This window comes from Cygnus olor, chromosome 1 (genome assembly GCF_009769625.2).
Source record: "Cygnus olor isolate bCygOlo1 chromosome 1, bCygOlo1.pri.v2, whole genome shotgun sequence".
Classification (NCBI taxonomy): domain Eukaryota; kingdom Metazoa; phylum Chordata; class Aves; order Anseriformes; family Anatidae; genus Cygnus; species Cygnus olor.
In genome coordinates this window covers 54,631,968-54,658,089 of record NC_049169.1, presented here as the reverse complement: position 1 = coordinate 54,658,089, position 26,122 = coordinate 54,631,968, and the positions used below count along the sequence as shown (strand labels likewise).

Below are 26,122 nucleotides of genomic sequence, written 5' to 3'. Positions count from 1 at the left end.
ATCATGGTCTCTTGGCAACATCCCGAGCTTGGTTTCTCTGAAATACAGCATGGATACTTTGACATGCATGCAGGCTATAAGTTAAGGTTCCTGAGACCTTCTTACCAGCTGTGGGTTCTTCTCTTCACTTTCTGAAGCAGGGCTCTCCTTTCTTTCTAAATTCCCCCCATTAAGAGACTGTTTTGCAACATGCGTTTTCTCCTTGTCCGTTGCACTTCCCCAGAGTTCCCAACTCACTTTTTCCTTCTGGATGTCCCTCCTCAGCCACCCTCCTGCAGACTACAGCAGGTAAGTTATGTGTCTGTTGTTTTATTTGATCCAACCCCTTCTGATATGTATGCGCACAGTTTGGAGGCACTGGAGGCAGCCTGTGGATCTGGGGTAATTGCTCATTCACTGCCTCTCTCGCAGTGGCCAGGATATTAGGGTGAGCAATTTGTTAGAAACCTCTCTCAGGTCCTGTTTTATTCATGGTCTTCTGGATGAAATGTCACCAGAATGGTTGTGTTTTCCCAGTTATATCTGAAGCCTTCCCTCTCCCCCTGTGGAGATACACTGCCTGATAACCCCTGTCTGCATGGTGGGCTGGACATCCCAGCACTGTAGGGTCCATAAGCAAATGCTTTGGCTGCTCCTGATGTACACAAGCATGTGCCTCAGCTGACCCATTTTTATTTTTTAACTTTACTGGAGATATATGAGTGTTATTATTCACAAAGCATTGCGAACATGCTGAGACTCTCAGGAAGACAAATGGGCATGGCTGGGGAAGGAAGGGCCAGGGGAGAGACAGCTGCTGTTTCTCCCGAGGAAAGCACCTCAGCAGCAGCACTTGGTTGTGACAGTGGCCACATGCCTTTGGGATTAGAGACCCACGGAAGAAAAGCCTGGCAGGGTCTTCAGGACATCACTGAGTTCATGTCCATCTCGGGAGGAACATGCATGCATCATTCCCAAGAGGTTTTGGCTGGCCTGATTTTGAAGGCCTCAAGTGCAGGATGTTCCCCAGGTCCTCAGGCAGTCTGTGCACTATACCGTGCTGTCTGACCACCAAATGCCCTGTACTGCAATGTCATCCCATTTCTTCCTCTTCTACCCACTGTGGACACTGAGAATTGAGGACGATGCTCTCAGATATATGGTCTGATTTTTTGGGTGGTCCTTTGGGGACGCAGGAGTTGGACTCGATGACCCTCGTGGGTCCTTCCAACTTGGGGTATTCTATGATTCTATGACTCTAGCAACATTTATGTATTTGAAGGCCATTATGTGTCCCATCTCAATCTTCTGTAGTCTAAACAGTTTCATATGCTTCATCCTTTTCTGGTAGTTCATGTTTTCTGCATCTCTGATCATGTTGGCATGATTCTCCTATCTGCAGGAGAGCTTTGCTCTCCTCCTCCATCACTCTCAGACTGACAGCAGAAAACCTCTCCCTCACCCCTGGAACCATAAGTCTTGATGGAGACGCACGTTATCCTTCACTCCTCAAATATAACTTTGACTACATGTCATTTTTCTAGACAACTGAAGTCATTCATCAGGTTTTCCTCACAGGACTTGGATTGGAGTGCCTTGCTATTCCCAAAGGCAATTAATTCTAGCTGAATCTTGGCTTAGATGTGAGCCAAAAGGGTGTCTAAAAAATTGATGTGTATGTGTGTGTGTGACTCCTTTACATAGTCTCTGTAGAGTTGCTCTAAGGAGTGGAGAACCCTTCAGTTTTTGCAGTGCTGTACCCATGCTGCTTGGAAAACCAGCTCTGCAGTGGAAACCAGTTATTGGTGTGGAAAGCCAGCTCTGCAGCACAGGGAGATTTGTGGTCAGCAGGTGGATGAGCTCTCCCTGGGAGGCTGCCTTTGAAACCAACCTTGGGGGTTGTGATTCTGTTTCCTTCATCCCAGAGTACAAAAGAGTGCACAAGAATGATTTGCCAAGATTCTGCCAGACCTCCCCAGTTTTTACCCCTGCAGCTATGAGATCAGGAAGCCCGTGTGCCATTTGGGCTGGCAGAAGGTCGTTGTGCTCCAACATATTTGCTCCTTGCAGGTGAGACTTGAGCAAATGAAGGGCTGTAACCTGGTCTTCATCTTTAACCTTTGGATCCTATTTCTCTGCCTGTCTTCTGCAACAGCTGAGGGGTGTATCCCTGCCCTGGACAAAGTCTTCTTCTCAGCCCCGGTCTCCTCTCCTACTGGGTGTCATAGCTTGCATTCCTGAGCTCTTTAGCCACCATGTGCTTGGGATGTGTACAGAACACAAGAGAACAAGGCCTATGTACATGGTGGCCGGGAGAGCACTGCTGTTTCTTGTGCCTGCTTCTCTCCCCTTGCTCCTGTGCCGTCCATCGTCTGCCTCTGTGCTCCAAGTTCAGCCAGCAGGCAGTGACGCATGCAGAAGTACTAAGCATGTGCTTATGCTATATAATAAGCACTCAGCTCTCACGGGCTGCTCTTCAGCCTTGGACTCCAACACACTCGAGCCGAAGGATGCAAATATCACCCTCGCTGTGCAGAGGGGCAACGTGACTCACGCAGGGCTGCCCGGAGCTGGGACTAAGACACGGGCAGCCTAAATTTTCTGTCTGATGCTTGTTGTCTAGTGAGCGGCCCTACCTGTCTCTGGCTGTGCTGTCCAACCCACTAGCACCTGCCTGCTCTGCCACATGCCCAGAGCAGGGAAAGGAGAAGGTTTTTCCCCCACAGGCTGTCCAGCAGATGTAGAGGTAGGGTGGGGAGATGCAGAGCCTGCTCTTGCTGCTGGGGATGCGCGCTGCCCTGCTCGCCCAAGGCTCCCAGACCACCCCGGGGATGTCTAAGGGATGCTGCAGCGCCGTGCAGATGCTGTCTGGGTGCCAGAGCTTCAGCAGCACAACAGCCTGGTGTGGCTGGCATGCACGTGTGGGCGGGGGCCGGGGCAGTGGCGTGGAGCAGTGGGGAGAGGCAGGCGCCTTGCATCAAACTCACAGGCTGAGGCGAAGCGACAGAGCAGAAAGGGGAGTGGCAGGGAGGGTGAGAGGCTCAACCCGAGTGATGGAGGAGCAGGGGGAGGGAGCAGGTCGGTAGCCTGCCTGTGGAGCAGCGATTTTCATTATTGAAAGTAACCCCTGTCCCTTTCTAACCTTGCATCTGATAAACTGTTCTCTGATTTCATTTTGCTTTTTAAATTCTCCCTCAGGCACCGCTGTAGCTCAAGTGTGGTCTCCAATATTTATATCTTTCTGTCTCTTCTATTTTCTTTCTTATTTGGGAAATACACCCAAGAGGACTGTGGGACTTGGGGAGAGTTAGAAACAGAGGAGCTGCCACTTTGGATCAGTTGACCTAATCCAAGATCATCCTTTCTACTGATGCTCCATCTCAGCAGAAAAGGAGACCAGCCATCCCAGTGAGAAATGCACTCATGCAGCTGTGTGGTGGAAATATCCTCCCCTTGCAGTATGAGGTTTGCTTTCTATTTGGTGAGATGTGTATCCAGGGGACCCCAGCCGGGTGCTGGTACAGGACTACCCACTGTGTGGGTGCTGAGCTGGGGCTGGGCAGCCCAGGCGTGATGTTGGATTGATCATCTCTTTCTCTGGGCCTCAGGTTTCTCATCTCTGAGCGGAGAGCTAATTAGATCGGTTTCCTTCATCAAGTGCTTATGTAATGCCTCTCCAGCTGAAAAATGCTGGAGAAGATGCCTTGTTTTGTAGCTCAACAAGAGAAGAGAAAAGCACAACAGCTACCTCGGGACCTAGAAAATTCCTCACCGGTAACTTCAAGTACATGGGAGAGTGTATTCCTGTCAACAAGGGGAGCTGAGTGTGTGCTGTGCTTCAGGCAGAGATGCAAACAGATAATGCTGGGAAGAGTCACTGCAATGGAAAAGGTCCCTTTCAGCTTATGTCCTGGGGTCTGATCTTGTTCTGTCTTGCTCTGGAGCCCAGGACCAGGATCGCTGGATGTAAGCAGTCTTCACCTTGGAGGAAGGTGAATCTCACCCCCCCTTTTTTTTTTTTTTGTGGCAGGGAGCTCCACAGGCTGTCCTAAAATGCTTGTTCTCCTTTTCATTCCTAGATTGTCTTGTGCCTTCAGTGCACAAGCTTCTCTACCACAGCGCATCGTAGGAAGGGAAAGAGTCTGATCCATAAGCATTCCGGTGTCCCAGTGGAAGCTCTCTTGTTTGCGCTCAGAGTTAGCTACTGCCTTCCCCAGGCTTGCGCTGCTGTCAGCAAGAGCAGCATCTTAACCAAGTTGTGTCTTTCCTGAGCCATCGCATATGTGAAGGAGCCTCACAATTTGTATCTCTTACTCTTATGGGCTCCCACCTTGGTCCTTTCTGTTCCTGCTTTCGTGCTCCGGGAGGCCCTTGGACCCAGGACTTCTTGGGCCAGGCTATGTTGTGCAAACCTATCACGAGGTGGCACCACAAGATTGCCTTTTTTTTTTTTTTTTTTTTTTAATTCTTTCTCCATTTTCTTTATTCACCCCAGCTGTTCCCTCAGTTTTCAGCCCGTTGCTGCTATCTGCCACTCAGCTGGCTGTGGACATTAAGCTGTTTTTCCTCCAAGGCTCCCTGGGTCCAAAGCCATGGTCAGGGACCATGGGTCCAGTGTCTGCCACGATAAAGCACCTGGGATAAACGCAGAGCATGGCACTGAGCCTCGAAGAGTTAAGACTGAAGAAGGACTGTCTGCTATCTGAGAGACAGCCTTGCTCTCTTCACTCTTTCAAAGAGCAGGGAAGATGCCTGTGAGGAGACCCCAGTCCAGCCCAGGGTGCTCTTCAACCCTTGTCTTCCTCCTCTGCACCCTGGAGGAGCTGCTGAAGGGAGGGTGCTCTCGCCTGCTCTGCTCTGGCCTCCCTCCAGCTGTGTGTCCCCTGGACAGTCTGTCCTTCTGCAATGGGCATTTGGCAAACACATGGCTGGTGCTGCCCTTCTTCAGCTCTCTGCTATGGTCTTGCGTACGAGGTTATCGGGCTGCTGTGCCCAGGTTCCCCACAGCTGCCCTTTACATGATCAGGTGAAGCAGATCAGAAGGGCTTAGCTGTGGTGCTCACTGACGAGCCGGGAAACTGGCTGTCTGCCCTTGGAGAGGAGGTGAGAAGGTTTTGAGCAAGGTGAAAAACTGGCACCCCATGGGTTGTGTGGGACAGCCCCTTAGAGACTGAGCCTGAGCCCATGGGATGCTTTGGGGAAGCCCAGAGCCAGATCCCATGGATGGATCCCACAGATTCCCATCTAGAGAAAATTCACCTGGGGCTTTTGAAGACAGTGCTCCTCTTCCCAGCAGCAGCTTGCCAAACTGTAGTGGTGAGCTTCCTTTCCTAGGCTGAGCTGTTGGGTTAAATTGAATTCCATCCTCGGAGACTTCTCCCTCAAACACACACACCCTCATTACGCTTTTCCTCTCTGCTGCTGTTTTTCCTAACACACCACCTTTTCCTGCAAGGTCTCTGTCTCCTGTCTAGAAAACTGTCTGCCACCATACCTCCAGCTTCCCTTTGGGGGCAGGGATTCCTTTTTCCCTTGTGCTCTCTTTGTTCTCTCCTCTGCCAGAGGGATTCATTTATATTTCCCCCCTCACCCCTTCCAAGCTGTTCTCTTTCACTATCCCCTTCTCCACTTGTCTCAACCCCTTTGGGGTAAGGAGGGGAGAGGAGAAGGGGTGGCACAGCTTGCAGATGTTACCAGTTCACAGTGGCATTCAGTGCAGCCCAAATGGTCCTTCTGTGCTCCACCTTCTTCTTCAGCCTCCACTCCCCTGCCACATCGTGGGCTGTTTCATGCCCCATCTCCAACATTACACCTCTTAAGGGGCTTCTTCTCCAACATGTATGATGCTCTGCCTTCATCAAGCGATGGGGGCCATCTTCAACCTCCGCTGCCTGCAAAGAGATGCTAAGGACCAGCCTCTTGCTGTGGGTACCTTGCTTTATACGGTGGAGTCTGCAGTAGATGACAGGTAAAAAAAAGCTCAGCACTGAAACAATGGGATGAGGGACCTCCAAGAGGGAGCTGACATCCATCCTGGGAGCTGTGTGACCATGGGGATCATGAGCTGCGGATCTGATTGCCAGCACTACGGCTGTGAGGGAGTGCACGGCCAGCTCGGAAATGCACTGGCAGATCTGTGTGAGGAGTTCTGTATCAGAGCCACAACACTGAATCACTCCCAGAAATCCCCCGCCAGCCTAACCACAGACAGCGAGGAGAGGGGAAGGTGGGGAGACGTGTGGTGCTTCCATTTCCTACAACAAAGCGAGCGTAAAGGGGATTAGGAAGGCAATGCTAGGGGAAAGAGGCAGAGATTTAGGAGGAAAGGGAACATTAAGACTGAGAGGGATAATATGCAGATTGAAGCTGCTGGGCTAGAACAGAAGAACTTCTCAGTCTATATATTTAGCTCAGTGAGGTATATAAACAGAAACCTACAGCCAGCTCAGCCACTTCTCCCCCAGCGGAGTGAGTCATCAGCCCTTGGATCTAAAGTTAGGTTCACGTCAGAGCTTACACTCTCTCTCTCTCCCTCATTTTATTTTTCTCTTTCTATTTTGAAGGGTGTGGGAAAAGCTGAGCACCGTCTCCTGGAAGCAGCAAACACAAACCCGCGGCGGCAACAGATGCTGGACCTGCTGCCCCACCTGGGAGCGCCGTGGAAGAGCCTGCTGCTGCCTGGCCACTCCTCTTCCCTGCCGTGTGTCTGGGGATGGGCTCAGCCATGGCTGGTTGGTGCCCCTGGGGCTTGGCCATAGGGTGCCTCTAAATCCAGCGCTGCAGGCTCAGCTTCCCCTCTGCCCCCTGCCGCCTGCAGACCTGCTGGGCAGAGGGATGTGTCTCCTCACCCTGCAGCCTCTCTGCTTGGGTGATGCTTCCCCTTTCCTGCCCGTTCCCTTGCACCTGGTGCCCTCTCCGGTGCTGTTTGCAGTGGATCTCATACTTACTGATCCACCAGCCAGTGCTGGTGGCCCATGTGGTGAAAGGTGTGGGCTTTGTTGTTCCTCTCAAAAATTGCAGAGGAGACAGAGAGGGACCCTTGGAAGTGCAGTGGATGCACGTGTAGGACCAGCGTGTGCCATGCTCACCTCTGTTCTGTTCTGTTCTGTTCTGTTCTATTCTATTCCATCCCATCCCATCCCATCCCATCCCATCCCATCCCATCCCATCCCATCCATCCCATCCCATCCCCAGGAGCTGACAGAAATCCTGCCTGGTGGAAGGGGTGTAGGGATGAGGGCTCTGCTCTGGATTTCTTTCTGTGCAGGAGCACGAGCTGCCCTAGACTTGCTTTTTTTTGCCACCAAATTTGTGATGGGATGCACAGCATGGCTCCATTTCCCAACCCAGCCTCTTTCCCTCTCCCCGCCTTCCATGCCTGCCCCATGTTTTTATGGATCTGGAGGGTTTGTCTCAGTGGGAGCTCAAGTGGTACCCGATCCTTGTGGTGTGGGTACACTGGAAAACAAACAGACATGGTCCTGGGGTGTGTGCATCAGCGATGACCCATGGGTTGTCCTTCTTACGTGTTTATGTGCATCCCTGTCCCCCTCTGCGTGTTCCCTGCATCTTCCTTCACAATTTCATTTCTTTTGCCTCTCCTCGGTGCCCTTTCTTCCTCCTCTCTCACCCTCTCCCTCTTTCTCCTGCCCTCCTCCTCATTCTCTTTTTCTCATTTGATATTCATGCATGAATAAATTCAATTGCATTTTTTCCCTGTTCCCCCTGAAGGGGCTTGTTGGTGAATTGCAGGCATCTGAAATCATATAATGCTCAGATTCATCATTTCGGGGACAGAATTGAAGCCCTTCTGCTTCCCAAGAAGAAATAGCAGATGCCTTTTTATGAGGAAAGGTAATGGCAAATATCCTGTGGCTGGTGAGGGGCAAGACAGAAAGCCAAGGGGATAACCTCTGCAACCAAGGTGGACTTATAGGGACGAGCAGACTAGAAGGTCAGCCAGCCCCTCTAGCATCTGTAGGGTTGGGGAAGGCACATGCAGGTGTGTATATATGGGAGTGTGAGTGCCTACATTGCCTGTGATAGGCACCAAAACATTCAGAGTTCACCTCTGCCTCAGCTGACTTTTGCGATGATTACATGGTCCTGGTGGCATCACACCAAAGCTGGTTTGTCACAAAACCACATCCAGCCTGCACCTTGAGGGGCTTCCCGATGTGTACAGGAACCTGCTTTCTCCCTGCTCTTGCCAGGCAGCCCTTCAGCTGGTGCAGGATGGTGGGCTTGTACTCACCACGACCACCCCTGGTACTGAAGGAAGCTGGACACAGCGTCCTACACCACACAGTGAGAGACAAGGAGAGCTCCCACCAGCACAAATATCTATCCTGGAATTAAATCTCCCCCCACGTTGAGGCTGATGCATGTGCTTACTATACATCTGCATCCCTTTTCAGAAGCTATGAGAGGAAAAGCAGTTTTTCAGGCAGGTTGTTAATCAGATAACTTTTGATGCTTGCAACATTCCCATCATTTACAACACTGTTCTCTCTTCTTTTTTAGCACTCCTGGTGCACCTTAAGGATCCTCTGAGGGCTGAGTTCATCTTTCAGGAGAGGAAACAAGATTAGACGCTCCATAAAACACAAGCCTGTTCTGCTGAAAGTGGGCAGCGGCTGCTGCCTCTGATCCAAAGGCAATTCAGGGCCTCGCGAGAGGCCGTGGCAGGGCCAACCACTGTCTTGAGGCTCGAGGGACTTTAAACCTAGGTGGCAAAACCAGCCCTGGGCTCCGTGGCTTCTGCTCAAGGCCTGTGGCAAAGCCAAGCCAAGCGATGCGGGGATGGAGGGTGGTTTTCACTCTAGATCGTGGCTTTAGCAGAAGGTGGGCCTGCTCCGTGTCCGTCTCACGGAGAGTTAACATCAGAGGTCCTGTTTCACAGTCAGATCGAAGTGCCTGCTTTCCCAGCCATTTTTAGGTCAGAAGTGTTAATTACCCTGACCCAGCTATTCCAGCCGTGAGCACAAAGTCTGCGTCAGCTGGCGCAGTCTTCGTCTTGGTGGGGAAGAGACGGAGAAGAATCTGTGTAGCCTTGAGAGGGAGCAGAGGAGCCTCTGGGGTGCAGCACATGTTGTACTGCATCCCAACTGAGAGCCAGGCATTTCTTAGCTCTTTATTTACAACATACGCCCGTGGCAGAAGCCACGTGGCAAGAACATCTCCATCTCTCCTCATATCTTGGGGTTTATTGGTCTGGGCAAGAAAAACCCATGATGAGCCTTGCGGGGGTGACTTGAGACTAACCCTCACTAAGAGGTGGCTGCGCTGGTGTGGGGCCAGGCTGCTTGGCCACGGGATGGGGCTGGTGGGAGAGATGGGGCTGAACTGCTCCATATAGCCCTCCTATGGTGGGATCCTTGTGGTTTTTGTCCATCTCTCTCATTTCCCCACGGCAACACAAAACACAGCAGAAAAGTAATTTTCAGTGAGTTGTGCCCACCCCTGAGCTCCCGTAGCAGTTTTGGGAGCAGGGCGGGGGGCTGACTTTGAGGGAGGGGGTTTGGGTTGCTGTGTTAAATCTCCCCAGAGGGTGTTTGCCCACTCTGTTTGCTTTGTGACCTGGGAGGGACACATGTTCACCAGTGCAGGCAAGGCAAACATGCCAAAGCCAGTGCCTATCAGGGAAGGGAGGCAGAGAGGGCTGAGGGCAGGGGACAAGAGGCTGTCCTGAGACCCCCTGCACCTGTGTGTGCGGGGAGATTTCTCCCCTTCCCCTGAAATCCCTACCTTGTGTGCCTCTAATTGTAGGTTTCCCCTAAAGACATTTGGTGTCACTGTAAGGACGGCGTTTCTCTCTCTCTCTATGCCCGTACAGTTATTCTCACTGTGCAGTCGCTCCGCGAGCCGCCGGTGAACATACCATAAGACACAGATAGAGAGAGACAGACAGACAGAAAGCACACACCGGCCCTTCCTCCTTGCATCCCCACCGCCGACCAGCCGAACTTGCCCTCACCCACACCTCCATCGCCTTCCAGCACCCCACCGTCGGTTTGACCCTCGGGGCTTTTCGGGAGGAAGCTTCTGTCACTTCTTAACACCACCCGCCTGGAAAACACACACACACACAGCCACACGCAGCCCCCCCAAGCCCTCCAGCGAAGGAAGAGGTCCTATTTGTGTGTTTTTTATTTATTTATTTGTTTTTTGGACACCGGAGCTTCAGACTCCAGCCTGAGCAGCCACAATTTCTTAACATGTATTCTCCTTTTAAACCATCTCCTTCCTGCACACGCTCAGTACTCGCAGCTCCGGATCTAACACAACTCCCCGGTCCTTGCCTGCAGGTCCTTTGCTCCCCGTCACTCAGCTGATCCTCATCTTTTTCTTTATTTTTCCCCCCCACCCCCCGGGGTGCTGAGGTGTGTGTGTGTGTGTGTGTGTGCCCGTGTGCAAGGAGGGGGGTGGGGGCGGGGGGGCTTTTTTTTTTTTAAAAAAAAATTTATTTCATTTTATTATTATTATTTTTTTTCCCGGTGGGGAATTTTTCAAACCGTCTTCGTTAGTGTTTTATTTTGCTCCTCTGACTTGGACACTTCTCCCTTGGAGATTTCTTTTCCATGCAAAGGTAGGTGAGAAGCATGCACACCTGGCTAACCTTATGTCTGTCTTGTTTCGCTCGTTTTTGCTTCCCTTCTCGTAGGGGACTTGCGCCCACCCATGTACCTGCATCATCCCTCTTTGCTTTCCTACCTGTTTCCTCCCCGGCAGAAGTAAAGGCTCGGGGTAGACATTTCTGTAATGTGAACAATTCTGGCTTTCCGGAGAGGAAAGTTATTTCCCTGTGCATGCCCAGCTGTCCGTGTGTGTCCTGTCCATGTGCGGTGCCCATGTATGTAAGGCTGCCTCTGTTTACCCAACAAGTAGCAAGAATTGATTTCGGTGTGTGATCTGGGCAGGGGTGGTGGAACGAACGTGTGGCCAGCGATTCACATCCACGGACAATTAGAGGAGAGAACGTGTTTGTCACACATTTCCAGCATCTCTTTCTACGTGGCTATAAATGTTACAGAGAGCATGGATAATCCCAGGAATTTAAAATTGAGCCTTGCTTAGTTTGCGATGTTGTGATGGGGAAGGACGGTGGGAAGAGTAAGGGTTACAAAACCTCCTCCCTGGAGAGGTAACTGTCTGAGACTTGTATATATATAACTTTTCTTTAAACCATCTCACTGGTTAGGGGCTTCTTGGGTTCGGGATTTTTTTTTTTTGTTTGTTTCTTTGCCAGGTGAGAGTTGGGCCGAGGATTTGGGCTTCATAAATTGCCTTTCCTTGGTTTGTTTGTGATTATTATTGCGTTTGAATCGTGTGTGCAACATCCAAAGTGTCTGAGAAGGGACAGGGAATAGGATGTACTTTAATATAGCAAATGCATCATCTTCTGTACATCACTGGAAGCTGTTGGCTGGAGTCGAGGTGGGGGGGGAAGAGAAATGGAAAATTAAAAAAAGAAGAGAACCAGAAATAATGTCAGACATCGGTGACTGGCAATTATCTGACATATTTTCTGCCAATACTGTTTTTTGTAACGCTCTTGATGGAGACCTTTTTCTTCTTGGTAACAGCAGCTGTGTGAAAAGTACCAGGGGCTTTAAAAAAAAAAAAAAAAACAGCAGAAAGAAAAAAGGAAAAACAACATGCATCATTTCCTTGCAAATTATTACAAAGAAAAATGGTAAACATCAAAAAGCAGAACTTGCTCTGCATTTTCTCTCTGTTAATAAGGAGTGTTTTTCTCATTGATCTGGGGGTTGCTAGTGGTTCTGTATCTCTGTCGCATGGAAGACTGCGATGTTAATTGTCAGTTGTTTCTGTGTGCTGTTGCAGAGCTCTCGGTCTTAAATTTGGGCTGGTGATTAAGGGTTTGTTACCTTGGGAGAAGGGAGGGGTCTGCAGACCCCCACCTCTTGCTGCTTTCCCTCCAACATGTGAACTTCTCTAGCAGGAGAAGGAAACCCGCAAGCTCCTCATCTTCTCAACACCCCACCTGCAAGAAAACTTTTAATTCAGAGCCTTGGGAAGGTAATCGAGGAGTCCCCTTTCTGCCCCTTTCCCCCCGACGTTTTAAGGACACCTCCCGAGCATCTCCCACCCACTCCCTCGGCAGGAGGGCAGCCACCGGCAGGAGATGGCTCCCCGCTGCCTGCAAGGGCTGGTGCTGCTGGGCTGAAAGCATTTATTGCTCTCTTGCCATTAAAATTACACCATAGCTTCATGGCACGTGCACCATGAGGCTCCTAAGAGCAGCAGCAGTACTTGCCTGGTGGTGTGGTGCCACCATTCTCTGACCCAGGGGAGCATGTGGGGGTCAGACAGGGGCTGGATCCGGCCTCTGCCTTGGGTTCCCTTCCTAGCTGGCAGGGAGCGTGCCCTGGCTGGAGGCTGGCAAAGCAGCTTCCCTGCAGATCTTGGTCTGCAGATCACTGGGATGCACGCATCTCACCGGGAGGTCTCGGGGTGAACATCCCAGAGGAGAGGGAGGGAGATGATGGGGGAGATTTGATCTGCTGGTGCTTCGTTGGTTTGCCTTATGGGGCCTGGATGTGCCATGATGCAAAGCAGGGGTTGTGCCAACTCACACAAAGTCTCCCCTGGCTGCTGCCCTCGGGGGCTCGGGCAGTGGACACAGCTGGAGCAAGGCCAGCGCCGCTGCAGCCGTCAAGGAGAAGCGCCGCGGGAGGGGGATGCTGATTCACCAGGAGCTCGCTGCTTGTGTGGGTGTTTCTGGATAGGCACAGTGGCCTCCGCTGTGACATGAGGAACGTGGCAGGGCTGCTCGTGTGCACCTCTGATGCTGGGTGAGCTTTTCTGTGTCCCCATCCTTGTCCCCTCCAAGAGCTGCGCCTTCCCCACTGGTCCAGCCACGAGCATCCTAGAAGTGCTAGCAAAACACCTGTGCCCTGAGCTGTGGCCTCTCCCCTCCTCCTGACTCCTTCCACCCTTTCACCAACCCACTTCAGAGCTGGCTGCATCCCTGCTGCCTGGTCTGGGCTTGGAGGATCCCTGTGTCCCTCCCCAACGTGACTCGGTCCTCACCTGCAGCCCTGCGTCGTGTTACAGCCCTGTTCCACCCCGCAGGACATCCCAGACCAAGGGTGGCTCAGGCTGAGCCCTTGCCATCTTTGATTTTGGGAAAATCTTTCAATTCCAGGCTCTGCTGCAAATAAGCCATTTGCTTGGTCAGCTTTTTTTTCTTCTTCTTTTTTTTTTTTTTTCTGGAGAAAAAATTGTTGAAACCAATTTCTATTCATTTTCCTCACAGGGAACAAGTATCTACAGCTGGAAACTCATGAAATGCACACGCAGTGTTGGCTCTTTCAAAGAGCTGGCCGCTGATTTAAAGTAAATTTGATCTTTTATTAAATCCAAGTTCTAATCCTGCAAATTTAACCGAGCAGGTGAACGGCTGTACTTGCAGAGAGCCTTACTAAAACTGCTGGGTCCACCGATGGGCTCAGAAATCAAGTGGCGCAGGTGAATCTGCAAGATCAGATAGTTCCCTCTCTTGGCTGTATATTTTTTACATCCATAAGATGGAATAACATAGGGGGAATTTTACGAATGTTTAAGTTGTACACAACCCCAGCCTGTTATTGGAAAGTAGAGTGTTGTTTTTTTTTCCCCAGCTATGCAGAGGTGTGTGGTTGTTTGTCATGACCTAATAGAGTCAGCTAATTCAGTTTATTCATCTGTGTCTGAAATGCATACCTTGAAGCCCTTCGAAATCGCATGGTGGCTTGAAAAATGTCTTAGACCAATACCAAATGTATTTAAGCCTTCTAATCATAACTCAGACCACATAAATCAACCCACTAACTTGGTAATAAACTCCTTGCTTTCCTGGTACTCATCAGCCCACCGTGTTTGAAGCACTGCGGTGTGCCCTGAAGAGCAATCAGAGCAGTGCCTCAGGGACTAATTGCAATGAGGAGATCTCAGAAAATGGCTCAGTGCTTGCCTGAGATGAGGGGAGCACAGGAGGGAGCTGGTCCCTTGGCCAAGCCAGGCTCTGTCATAGGGGGCTTTGCAGGTCAGAGCCAGCCCGTGGGCGAGCGTAGGTGCTGGTGGTGGGAAAAGCTGCTCACTGGTGTTCTCGGCAGCAGCTGGTGCTGCAGGATCCTGCTCTGCTGTCCCCTGATGTAAAACTCGATGGGGCATCCCGGGGAGGGTTAGCAAGTGGCATTTCCACCTGAGACCATTGGAGGTTGGGGTTATGGCTGTGGGGTTGGATGGGATGGAGAGGAGCTGCCGAGCTCTGTGGTGGGAAGCTGGGGAAGGGGATTCTGCAGCTGTGATGTGGATGCTGAGACTCTCTGTGTGGTGTGATTGTTAGAGGGGAAGGGAGGTATTTTATTTTGTTTCTCTGAAGTGTAAGAGTTTGGTTGTGGCTAGAAAAACAGCCTTGTACAGGGAGCACAGGTGGGCTTAGCAGTGTTAAGCATTTCCCAGGTGTTGCGTTAGTGTGCCTTGCTGCCAGGCTCGATGAAATCGCTTGCCATGATGCAGGTTAGGAGCGGACTCTCCTTCAGGCCAGGCTAGCAGGGATGGATGGGACCCTATTCCTTTTGGTGCACTGTGTGCCTTTGCATGTGCAGGGTGTGCAGTGTGTGCTGCCCAGCACCGTCTCTCCTTCCCTCCCAGCATCAGGACTTGGGGCAATCTTGAGGCCCTCAATTACCTGTCTTCCTTGGGCACTTTTTTTTTTTTTTTTTTTTTTTGGTATTCTGCCTCCAAAGTTGCTCTAAGTTGGCAGTGGGGGTGGTAGGAAATTTGGGAAGGGGGAACACTGTGTATTTATGGACTTTTTAGGACTGAGTTTTCTTGTAGGGCTGCCTGCTATAGAGAGGGATTGGACTTGGACTACAGGGGTCAGGTGTGGCAATCCCTTGCGCTGGTGTCTTTGCTGGTTTTCAGTGGTTTCTACTCAAGCAGCCATCTAAGTTTTTATTTTATTTTTTTCCTGGTGCCAGCAGGGAGAGAAAAGGACTTTTAAGGCTCATAAAAATGAGTAGCAGAGCCAGCAGTGAAATCGTGTGGGATGTACAGAGCCATCATAAGGTCTGCCTACTGACCTGCAAGCGAACAGCCCATAGGCCTTTGCAGGAAGGCTGCCAGCATTGTCTCCCCTGTGCTTCCAGATGATTCCCATCTTCATATCTCCATTCTTCTCCCGTATCCCCTCTCTGTTCACCAGCAGACGCTGGGGTGTCATAGTACTGCACATAGCTTCAGCTCCCTTCCTGTTTTTGTTTCTTGGCAGAGTTTGCTCCAGATGTGCATCTGGGTTTATGCAGAGTATCTCCTTTGGAGGCAGGAGGGGAGATGGTAATTCATAGGGAAGGGAGAGGTGGAAGTTAAAACTGACTTGATGCTCCCCAAATCCCTTAGTGATGCGTTCCCTATAGATGAGCTCCTTCCTCTCCCCACCTGCCTTTCCACCCTGGAGGGTGTCCTTTCCAGATGTGAGCGGTGGTGTGGGTTGGAACAAAGCCTGGTGGTGGGGCAGAGTGGGAGATTGTGTCCAGCACAGCGCTGTGAGGGGGAGCAGGGGGTCTCATGAGGTCTTCCTGCTTCTTGTGCACTGCCTGCTCACTGCAACATGTCCTGACGGCATGCAGAGGTGGGTTGGGCACTGGGAGAGGGGCAAAAATTGTTGATCCAGGATGGGCAGAAAGGGCAGAGCTTATCTAGCACTGGCCACCACCTGTGCTTGCATCAGCTGCAGCTCTGTCCCCCCATCCCACAGGGGGAACAACCATGGGGGACAACCAGAATATGTGCACATTTTGCCTCTCCTGCAAGCACTTTGTATTCCAGCTCAAGGGCTCGGGATGTGAGGAGAGCTCTGAGGCCATCACTGCTGGGAGCCCACAAGGGTGCTTTCTTCCTCTTCACCATCCTCATCAGACCATCTTAGCTGAAATCTTCATGGCTGATGTGGTTTAAGTGAAAGGACATGATGGGAATCCACTTGCGTGGAAAGGGCCAGTGTCACAGAGGAGGCATTGCTGCAAGCAGGTTGTAATGGGAAAAGCTTCCCCATGGATGGGCCTGCTAGAGTGGGAAGTCTTCTCCAAAAGGTCATTTTTGGGTGCCTGTGTATTTGTGCTGCTCCCATGCCTTTTCTTCTTCCATCTCACCAGCAACACCTTAAGCGACCTCTGCAGCATTTCCTTCCGGCTTGGCCAAGGGTGCCCACTTTGCTGTGGCATGGACAAAGGCCCAAAGCACGTCCAGGACAGGGCTCTACTGGCCATGTGAGGCAGGGATCAGTGCTGTTGGTAAGGGTGGGAGAGCCCAGGAGGTCTGGGCTTGCTCCTCCTGCAGGGCACCATCTGTGGTGCAGGCCCTGGGAGACGTGTTTCAGGCAGTGCACAGGCCCCACAGTGCACCAGGCCTGCTGGATCTGGGCACGGTTTGAAGTGATTTCTGCTGAATTCTGCCACGTCCCTTTGCATGAAGAGGTGCTGTGAAGACAGAGAAGTAAAACCCTGGCGTCAGAAGTAAAGTACCCTGGCGTCACAGGTAACACAACCAGTGCTTGCCATCCACAGCAGCAACCAACCATGGGCCCACAGCCAGGTACAACTGACCACCCTGAGGCACATCCACCCGCACTCATAAATACACCACGTGCTCAGAGATGTCCTCAAGTGAGGGGCTTGTGGGATGGTTGGAGCCATCCCGAAGGCAAGATCTGGAGCATCGTAATTCTGTCTGGTCTTTCCAGTACCTTCCTTTAGCTGGCCTGAGCCCTGTCCCACAGTGCTTGTTTTACTGTGGATGTACCAAACTCATCTCACCTGTTTCTGATTTGAAATGGGCTGAAATATTGCAGCAGGTTCACCCTGGTTGCTACATGGCATGGGAAGGCCAGTAATTGCAGTCTCAGAGAAATGTCAGTGTTGCGTGAGCTGCAGCTTGGCCAAAACAGCAGAAATGTCTCCCTCCAACCTCCGCCTCTGAGCTGGTGGTGGTGAGGACCACAGATCCATCTCCAGCAGGAAAACCTCTCCTTTGCCCTTTTTAATCTGAGACAGGAGGACTGGCTCTGCCTAAAAAGCTTGCGAGTGCCCCACTGCTTGGGTTTCCCCTATCCCTCCTGTGACCTGGAGTATAAATCCTGCTTAAAGCAGGCAATATACCCTGATCACAGCCTCAGAGCTGGTTTGGAGCAGGATGTAGTCTCGAGAAGGAAAGGGGCAGCTGTCATTCAAAGGCTGTATTTAGTGTCAGGACTCCCAAAGGGATTCACCTGGCTCTGCGTCCATAGGACCTCAAATGAGTCACTCTAGGCAGCACAAATTGGAGCAGATAAACTGCTTGTGATGTGGCCATTGCCTGATTTGTGTGTGTGTGCTTGATCTATGATGATCTGTCAGCCCATGCCCTTCTCCACCAGCCACCCCTCTTAGAGGTGGTCTTGTCTGCTGAGGTGCCTTGGGCAGATTTGCATCCCAAAATCCCAGCTGCATCTGGCAATGGTGAGATGGAGAATCAAATGTTTGCTTGGAGGCAAAGCAGGGAAATGCTAATGGCGTTGTTTCTCCCATTCCTTTGCTCAGTTGTATTGTTAATTATGAAGCTTTGTACATTGCATTCTGGAATTGTCATGCCCTCGTCAGCGTGGATGCTCTGAGCACTGTAATAAGTCATTTCTCCCGGCTGTTCCTGCTAACCTTTCTCCTCTGTGTTGTTAATGGGAAAGAAGCTGGGCTCAGCCACAGCATGCTAATAGTCTGCAAGGGAGCCAGCTCAGAGCATGTGATGGGGGGCTGGTGGGAAAAGGGAATGGGAAAAGCGGTATGAGGAGTTGCATGGGTGCTCAGAATTAAAATCCTGGTGAAAGCGAAAACAGAGGTGCTGGATGATGGGAAAGATGTGTTCCTGCTTTTGTCAGAGGGGTTAAAAAATACAATCAACATCCCAAAGACAGTCAGGAGACACTAGGTATGTTTCTTTCCAATAGCTGCAGGCCTTTGGGGTAATGAATTCGAAGAGTCTCAGTGCTATCCCCTAAGGGACACTATGTCTGCTTGCTAAACCTCTGCACTTGCTACTCTTTGTTCTGACAAATACCAGGCCTCGAAGAACAAGCAAAGCTTTGGATCAAAGTGCCTGTGGGAAGCAGGGGGCCCAGGGAATAGGGTGGGCAGAGCTTGCAGCGTTTTAACTGGGGATAAAGGAGGCCTGCAGCCCACAGCAGAAAGATTGGCTGGACCTGAGGATGGTCATGGAGAGCCCTGGAGATCACAGATCCAGCAGGGTGGCCATGAAAGGGGTCTCAGGCTGAAACATCAGGAGTGCAGCAAGGCAAGCCAGAGCAGCACCAGCAGAGGTACATGGAGGCTGTGTGATCCTGAAGTGAAGAAGACTGAGCTGAGTGTCTGGGAGGAAAACCTATGGCCAGGTTGTGGGGGCAGAGAGTGATGAGATGGGCTTTGTGCTGTGGGTCTCAATAGGGACACATCCTTTCAAGCCACTGGTTGTCTCATTCTGGTTTGCAGTGTGTCTCAGGGCTCTTGTGTTGTGTTTAAACCTGTGTTTGTAGCACGGGCACTTGAGAAACTGAGCATACCAACAGGGCAAAAGGTAGAAAGCACCCCTCAGGCCACCGTTGTGCAGATCTTGGGCAAGCAGCCCCTAAGAGTGTCACTGTGACACCCCTCCAAAGCCAGACCCTGGAGTTTATTTCATTCCCCTCACTTTGACAGGCCACTTCCACTGTGTTATTTAATGGAAAAAATTTGGCTTTGCGTTTTCCCAGAATAAGGCTGCTGTTAAGTGCACCCAATCAGCAAAATGATGTTCTTCAGCTCAGGCATGGTGCTCTGCAGCACACAGATGCCACTGACTGAGACCTGTTGTTTTGCTCCTCCTTCACCCACCAGCACTCTCTGACCTTCCTAGTTAGCTGAATAACTTTTGCAGCCCACCTTCCCATTACTTCTACTGTTCTGGTGTAGGAGAGCTCCGCAAGCTCCAGTAAAAGGTGCTTAATGTATAATGCCTGCTTCTACCTTGCATTACAGCTCCCTGTTTGAATGAGTACCTGTTCTGTATGGTTTTGACATATATTTGCCAGTCTTGGTCTGGAGGAGCCTGCTCAAAGCATGCTGTAGTGCAGGGCCAGCCCACTGTCCCCAGGGAAAGGGCATGGCTGGGGCAGCAGGGCTGACGCTGGGGCTGGGAGGATCATCTGAAGGACTGCAAGGGCAGGCTGGCTGTGGTGTGTCAGGAAGTGTCCACGCCACTCTGAAGTGCAGTGCTCTGTTAAGGTGCTCAGGCTGGCTCCAAAGAGTGGGCACCATCACCTGAGAAGGACCATGCCAGGGTATCCGAGAGGCTGTGGGGAAGATTTAAATAGTTCTGGAGAGGAGTAGCCACAAGAGGCTTGGCAGAGAAGCGGACTGGCATGTGGTGCCCTGGTTGCTGGTTTCTCATGTGTTTCTTTTCTCTTTCACTCCTCCTCTCCAGGGGTTCTTGCTTGCGGCGGGCATGGCAGAGTACATCCCCCAGCCTCCCTCCACCTGGCCCGCGGGCCCACAGCCCCCCAACGCCTCCACCACCTGCCCGCTGGAGCCTGTGGACCTGGGGGTCTCGGAGCAGCGAACGCCACCGGAGCAGCCCCCATCCTCCCCGGAGCTGGGCGAGGATGAAGAAGCCACCTCCCCGCCAGATCCTGACGTCCCCTACCCTGACTTGGCCCCGGTTGTCTTCTTCTGCTTGAAGCAGACCACCAGCCCTCGGAACTGGTGCATCAAAATGGTGTGCAACCCATATCCTTTCCAAGCTGCCTCTCCTCCCGTCTCACCTCCCGCTCCTTCCTGCCCCGTCCCTCCCCTCTCCCTGCCCACCCAGGACACCTGCCAGGTAAGCAGTGAAGTTTCCTTCATATGTAATGAATCGTTTTGTCCATGGCTTGCATTTAAACAGAACGTCAGCTGTTGCAATGTGTGTTCAAAAGAAGCTGCTTATGAAAGAAGGGACTTCAGAGAGAGCTGCTGACAGCCTGGATCTCAGAGGGATGGGTGGGGGAGAAGGAGAGATGGGGAGAAATGCTGTAAAAAGGCCTTGTCTTCCCCTTCCCCACACACAGAGACAGAGAGAGGACCTGCTGGCCCAGGAGCTTTTGGGCAGGTCACCATGAATGGACAAAGTGTCTCCCTCCTTTGGGCATACCGGGTTAGTAAGAGTTGAGCTTGTCCTTGGTAAGGAACCACCACTCCTGGACCTTGGTTGCAAGGTACCACGGTGACCAATTGCGTTTCCCACAAGCAAACATCGCTGCCCTGGAGAGGTCTCATCATGATTTCTGGCCATGAATGAAGTGGAGGACATATTAACAAGTGTGGTGATGAGCCTCATACATCCTTTGGGATGTGATTACATCCTTCCCTTGCAAGGGAGGCCACCAATCACACACATATGTCCCCACTCAATCTCGGTGCCTTAGCTGCAAGGGGAGCCCTGCAAACGATAGGCACCTACACAGCTAATTAGTACCAAGGCCACTAGGTAGTAACGATATAAAAAGCAGGCGGAGGGCAATTGTTGCTCTTTGGATTGTGGGACCCTTCAAAGTGGGAGGAAGTGGAGGAGATGATGAATCATCAAAGAGGTTGGTCTGAAATTTTACATAAACCTTTTTCTGGCCAGAAATCTTACGTGGTGGTGTTTTTTTCCCCTGGAAATTTCTTAGCTCTTAGTTAGGTGGCTGTTATACATAAGGATGGTTTTTGTTTTTGATGCATCAGCTTCTAGGTTAAATCTGAGCGTCTGGTCACACAGCAGAGACTTGCAAAATATTGCTAAGAGACTTTTCAGGATGAGGAGCTAAACCCCGAGTGAAGTCTGGAGGTGCAGTTAGCAGTAGTAGATGATCTTAGATGGCTGATGAATCTGGAGATTTGTTTGAACTTCAAATGTAGTGAAAGGTTTGGGTTTCAGATCTGAGCTCTTGTCTTAAAGTTCAGTAGCCTTTAAAAAGGTTTTACAGTCTCAAGTGCAGGTTATGACTGAGAATTTATTGGAGATCCAGGGTTTCTGCTTTCCTTTCTACTGGTTGCTCCTTAAAATTTTGAAACTTCGTAGTGAATTATGCATTGCTTTTCAATTACTGTGTGGCTGTGCTAGCTATATGTCCTGGGAATCCTGTCCCAGTGTGTGGTGGGCTCAGAGTAAAGCATGAAAGATTAGTGTCCGTGAAAAGGCTGCACTCAGAAGATGATAGAAAAGTAGTAGGCCAGGTTTGGGATGATGATTTGCTTTTGGGGAGGGAGGCTGTTGGGGAAGAAAAGCATCCATCTTTCTGGCTGAAAATAAATCAATCTAAACAATCCCTGTGGTTTGGTACATAATGTGGAGTTTGTTTTTAATATCCTGGAGTTGTGTTACTCAAGGAGCTTAGCACTGTATGCTTATATTAGCATTTAAGGGTACATACATGGTGTTTGACTTTGAAAAGGACTGTTTCATAGCAGATTCTACAGAGGGGAGGAACAAGCCTTGCTCGGTTGCCTGTTGATGACTTTCCACCTGGCCACGTGTGACACAGGTGTTAAGGGTTGTGGTGGGGCTGCTGGAAGCCTCTTGAAAGGATTGCTTCATGAATTTTCACCCAGGGTTGCTGGGTGAATTTAGGAGATTATTTGTAAAGCAGAGACTGAGTGGAGAGGATTCTGCTCCTGATTTTTGTCCCCTCTTATAGAGGACTATAAGAGGACCTTTGAATGGATCATGTACTAAGTAGTTCCCACATTTATCTTTTTTTAAAGAGGGGATGTTTCTGCAACCTCAAGTTTTCCTGCAAGTAAATATATGTTCTTGGCATTGCGCTTTTATTGACAGTACTGTAGAAATCATATGGTTCCATGATCTGGCTGCAAATCACTCCTCGTGGTCTTATCCCCATGAGGAAATGAGCCCCTTTGTAAGGGATGCTTCTATGAAAGTCAAATATCTTCGAAGAATTTCTGCCAAGAATGCCTGCTTTTTTTCCTATTCTGAAGTTTTTTCACCCCTGTTATGTTGGGCTATTAACTCTCCGAGACTCTTGTGCCAAGCAGAGGCAGGCTGAGTCATCATCACAGAGCAACACCTGACCTTTCCTGAAAACTCAGCAGAAAAGGGGGGACATTAATTAAAAGCCTGTTAATCTTCTCATTGGCTTTCTACTAGGGCAGAGCTTCATGATCATTATGTTTGGAAGTACTGTCAATGAGACTTAAAATGGAAGCTCTGATCATTAAGGACTGTGTAGTAATTTTTGTAAGCACAAGGTCATTAACTACTAAATTTCAATTTAGGTAATTGCATTCCACCTATTTAAATCCCCCTCCCCTGAAGATAATTTTTTTTCTTCCATGAGCAGTCCTGCAATTTTGTTATGTGCTATTAAACAACTGCCATACTCCTTTGCTGCAGTGCAGTAAGAGGAAGGGGAAAAAACAAAATTGTGTCAGTGCTTTAAAGTCACTTCTGGTTGTGTATTAGTGTATAAATGTGATGTTTTGGAGAAAAAAAATAACCTTAATTTCATTTTAAGATAGGGAATTTGTTCCATGTGAAATTTGTGATGCTTGCTACCCATAGAATATTTACTGGGCTTTTAGGTGATTACACATTTCTGGGACGGTTTTATGTACAGTGTGAAAGAATGTTTGAATTACCCTAGCTTACTGAAAAGCAGACTTTTTCAAAAAATCCTGATTAACCTTGTTAGATGCAGGTAACTGCTGTGTGATCAGCTGGGTGTGTGATGTGATGCTCACCTGGAGCTGGCCTGGTTCATGGTAAATGTGCCTATCTTTGAGGGGAGTTGGGCTTGCTGCAGCATGCTAAAAATCCATCCTGGTCACAGAACGGTTTATTTAGGTTGATCTCTATTTTCTGTTTTGATGAACAGAAACAAGACTGGCTGCTCTGAATTGCAGATTGCGGGGCTGTTGCAGCCGAAATGTTAACAGTCAATATTTGAAATATGGCTTGGAGAGAGCAGCTGCAAGAATTTTTTTTTCTTATATAAAACCTAAACTCCATGTCAAATAGGATTTCAAGCTGAGGTTGGAGGGGAAATAGGGTGAAAAGTGTGAAACGTGTTTCCAAAACAACTGTGTAGCATTCGTCTTATGAATTTATAAAATGTTTGGAACTAAATAAAGGCCATGCCACATGGTGCTTTACAAATGGATCCTGATGCACTTTGCAAATTATGAGAAGATTATGGGAGAGATGCTTGGAAATCTGCATCTCTGCTTGACTTCTTGGGGGTTCCAGAAAGACTTCATGCTTCACCCATCGTAGGGTCAGATGTGATAAATTCAGTTTGTCCTTTTAGTCTTTCTTTAAAAGAAACTCTTTCCAGGAGGCCTAGACCTCCCTTTGCGGTCATATCTATAATATTGACATGACAGCAAGAGCAAGAATGAAGTATGCCATTAAAAAAAAATCAATGCTAAAACTGTAGCAGTAAGGAGATAGGCTCTGCAGCTCGCTGCTCAGTCATTTTCTTGCTTTTTGTTATATGCCAGTCCTCTTCCCTCATTTGTGAAGTGTGTTGGTCTTTTGGGTTTCTGTTCTGCTCTCATGCAGAAAAATGTTGCTTCCAGTTGATTTCCGTGGTCTAGGAGCAGGAGGTCAGGCCCCAGTTATGCAACAGATCATGTACACAGTTAACTTTTAGTACTGGTGTCTGTTTTATAGGGTACAAAGCAGGGTGACTCCTCAAAGCTGGTAGGACTGCTTATGTGTACTGAGGGGCTGTCCCATAGCTCATTAACGATTCTCCAAGAAGGGGCTTTGTTATCTTATGTATCTCTAAATCTTCTGTTAATAAGCTTCTGGGGCTACCTTTATTATAAGCTGTCACGGCAGTTTTCAGCTTGAACTACATGCTTGGTGAAACAGTGAACCAGCCTTGGGCACATTGATGGGAGAGCTGGGGAAACCCACAGGTTAAACCCCTGGTGCTGCAGGCATCATGTCCACACGAGCAAACGGAGTGCAAAATGGTTGCAGGTTGCGACAGCGGTGGTTCCTGCTGGTGCTGCCCTGCCTGAACAGAGCAGAAAATCAAATGCCAGAGGAGCAAAGGGAATGATGTGTGCGTGGGTCAGTAATTGGTACTCCTCCTGGAGATGTTAAGCAGGAGATGCTGCGGTGCATGGGGACACTGTTGCCACAGCCAGTGCCTTTCAGGTGACGCGTGTGGCTGAGGGGCTGGCAAATCTTTTGCTTATTAATAAGCTTTGGGTGCATAGGTGTGTTACGTTATAGTTTGAGCAATTTGTTCTGTGCAAGGGAAATTTCATCTGCAGTTTCTGTAGTGTGTTGTACCTGTTTTTTGCCATAAGCTGTTGCCTTGTGTGCTGTTAAACCCTGGCTGCAATCTTTATAACAAATGGATGGAGGTAACTAATAAGCAAACACCTGCTGCAAATTTATTGCAACTCTTGTAAGAGTTGATGTCTGTCTTAAGGCTTGAGCTCCTGTAATCCTCTGATTAGGTTTACTTCTCTTTTTTACACGTTTACTTCTATTTATATATGTGTATATAGACACTTAATTTTCAATTTTACATGGTTATATGTATACAATTTATATAGTTAAAATATTATGTACTTAATTTTTAATTATATATATACACAGACAAAAAAAGAAAGATTCCTACCTCTCTAGTAGGTGGAGGAAAGCTTGGAAATGTGACCAGAAGGTATAACAATGCATCAAAATTTGAGTGTCTTATGAATCCTGCTTAAAATTCATCATTCTTGAGGACCTAGGGATCATGGCTTTCCATTCCTGGGGTCAGCAGTATCAGCTTTTATATGCATAGCTGGAAGGCACTGAAATGTGTATGTTATTCCTGCTACTCCATTTTAAAGACAGATGCCTCCTGTCTCTCCTTGCAAATCTAGCTCACAAGGCAGGTGAAGAGTCTGGCACGTATTTGAGGTCTTGGATAGCTTTGCATTGTTCTAGGTAATCAGGAAGATGCTGCTCTGCCCTCAGGCATGGATTGATTTCTGTTGATTACATTTCTCTGTAGACCTTCCTCCAGCCAACAGATAAATCTGTATACCAGAGAACCAACAAGTGCAAGATGCTTTTTTTTGTGTGTGTGTGACGTTTTGTGAAACCCCTCTGCACACCACAACGTGCTAAATCAATTTTATATTTGCTCCTATTGCATGGGAAAGTGAGCTGATCAGAGCTCTCCAGAGAATGTGGTTTTGGTGGCATCTGTGTTCCCCTGGGCATGCACTGAAGGCTTTCCACGTTTTAAAAGGGCATTTCTGGATAGTGGACTGAGCGCTTGCTGACTAGCACCCTGGGCTGCCTTTAGGGTTGATGCACTTGTTCTTCCCAGATGCTACGGAGGGGAGGCAAAAGGGAATGTTGAGAGCAGGTTTAGGTTGGGAGATGTATTTTAGTGTTTCCATAACAAAATCTTGAACACAGACTTTCTCCTGGGGTAGAAACCCTGACACACAGTTGCAGTTTGTGGGCAAAAGCAAGAGGCAGGGGGAGCATTATAGTGCTTAGGACCCGCAGAGTAGTCGGGAAGGAAGCTGCCTCTGCAAAGCTAGTGACAAGGGAACATCATTAGTGTGGGTTGTTTGATGTGCAAGCTTGCAATGGGAAGTTTAGAGGGATCATTTACACAGTCAAATGTGGTGTAAATTGAATTTAAACTCCTGAATCGTCATTAGTAGCACACAGGGGATGGATATGCTTGCAGGGGATTTGAATGCTTGCAGTCCGTAAGAAATTGGCTGGGCTGCGTGCATGTGAGATGTACGAAATTCCAGGCAAGTGGGCAGATATAAAAGGCTGAGGTCTAAATTTGGCTGGCTTGCAAGCTGGCCATGTATATCTGAGCACAAATGCTGAGACAGGATATCTTGCTGCCTCCCATCCCTTCAGCTGATTCTCTGGAGGTTGTTACAGTGAGAAGTCAAAGACCGCAGATTGGAAGTGAAACTGAACAGCACAAACTAAACCAGGACTCAAAGCTCTAATGGCCATAGGGTCTGACAATCAGAAGCAAGGCTGGAAGAAATAGTTAGTGCAGATCTATGTCTTCATGCAAAGCTCCGAGCCTTTTGTCTGTGACTGGAGG

At 49.5% G+C, this 26,122-nt stretch overlaps 1 protein-coding gene across 5 annotated transcripts in view; it reads left to right on the top strand.

Moving 5' to 3' along the window:
- Positions 1 to 20,566: 20,566 nt before the first annotated feature.
- CACNA1I (calcium voltage-gated channel subunit alpha1 I) overlaps positions 20,567 to 26,122 on the top strand; it is a 149,539-nt gene continuing 143,983 nt past the window's right edge. For 4 of the 5 annotated variants that reach the window (XM_040559040.1, XM_040559051.1, XM_040559019.1 and 1 more), the window contains exon 1: positions 20,567 to 20,620. The gene's annotated coding sequence lies outside the window, so the exon portion shown is untranslated. The remainder of the gene's footprint in view (positions 20,621 to 26,122) is intronic. The other variant, XM_040559022.1, reaches the window with a different exon arrangement.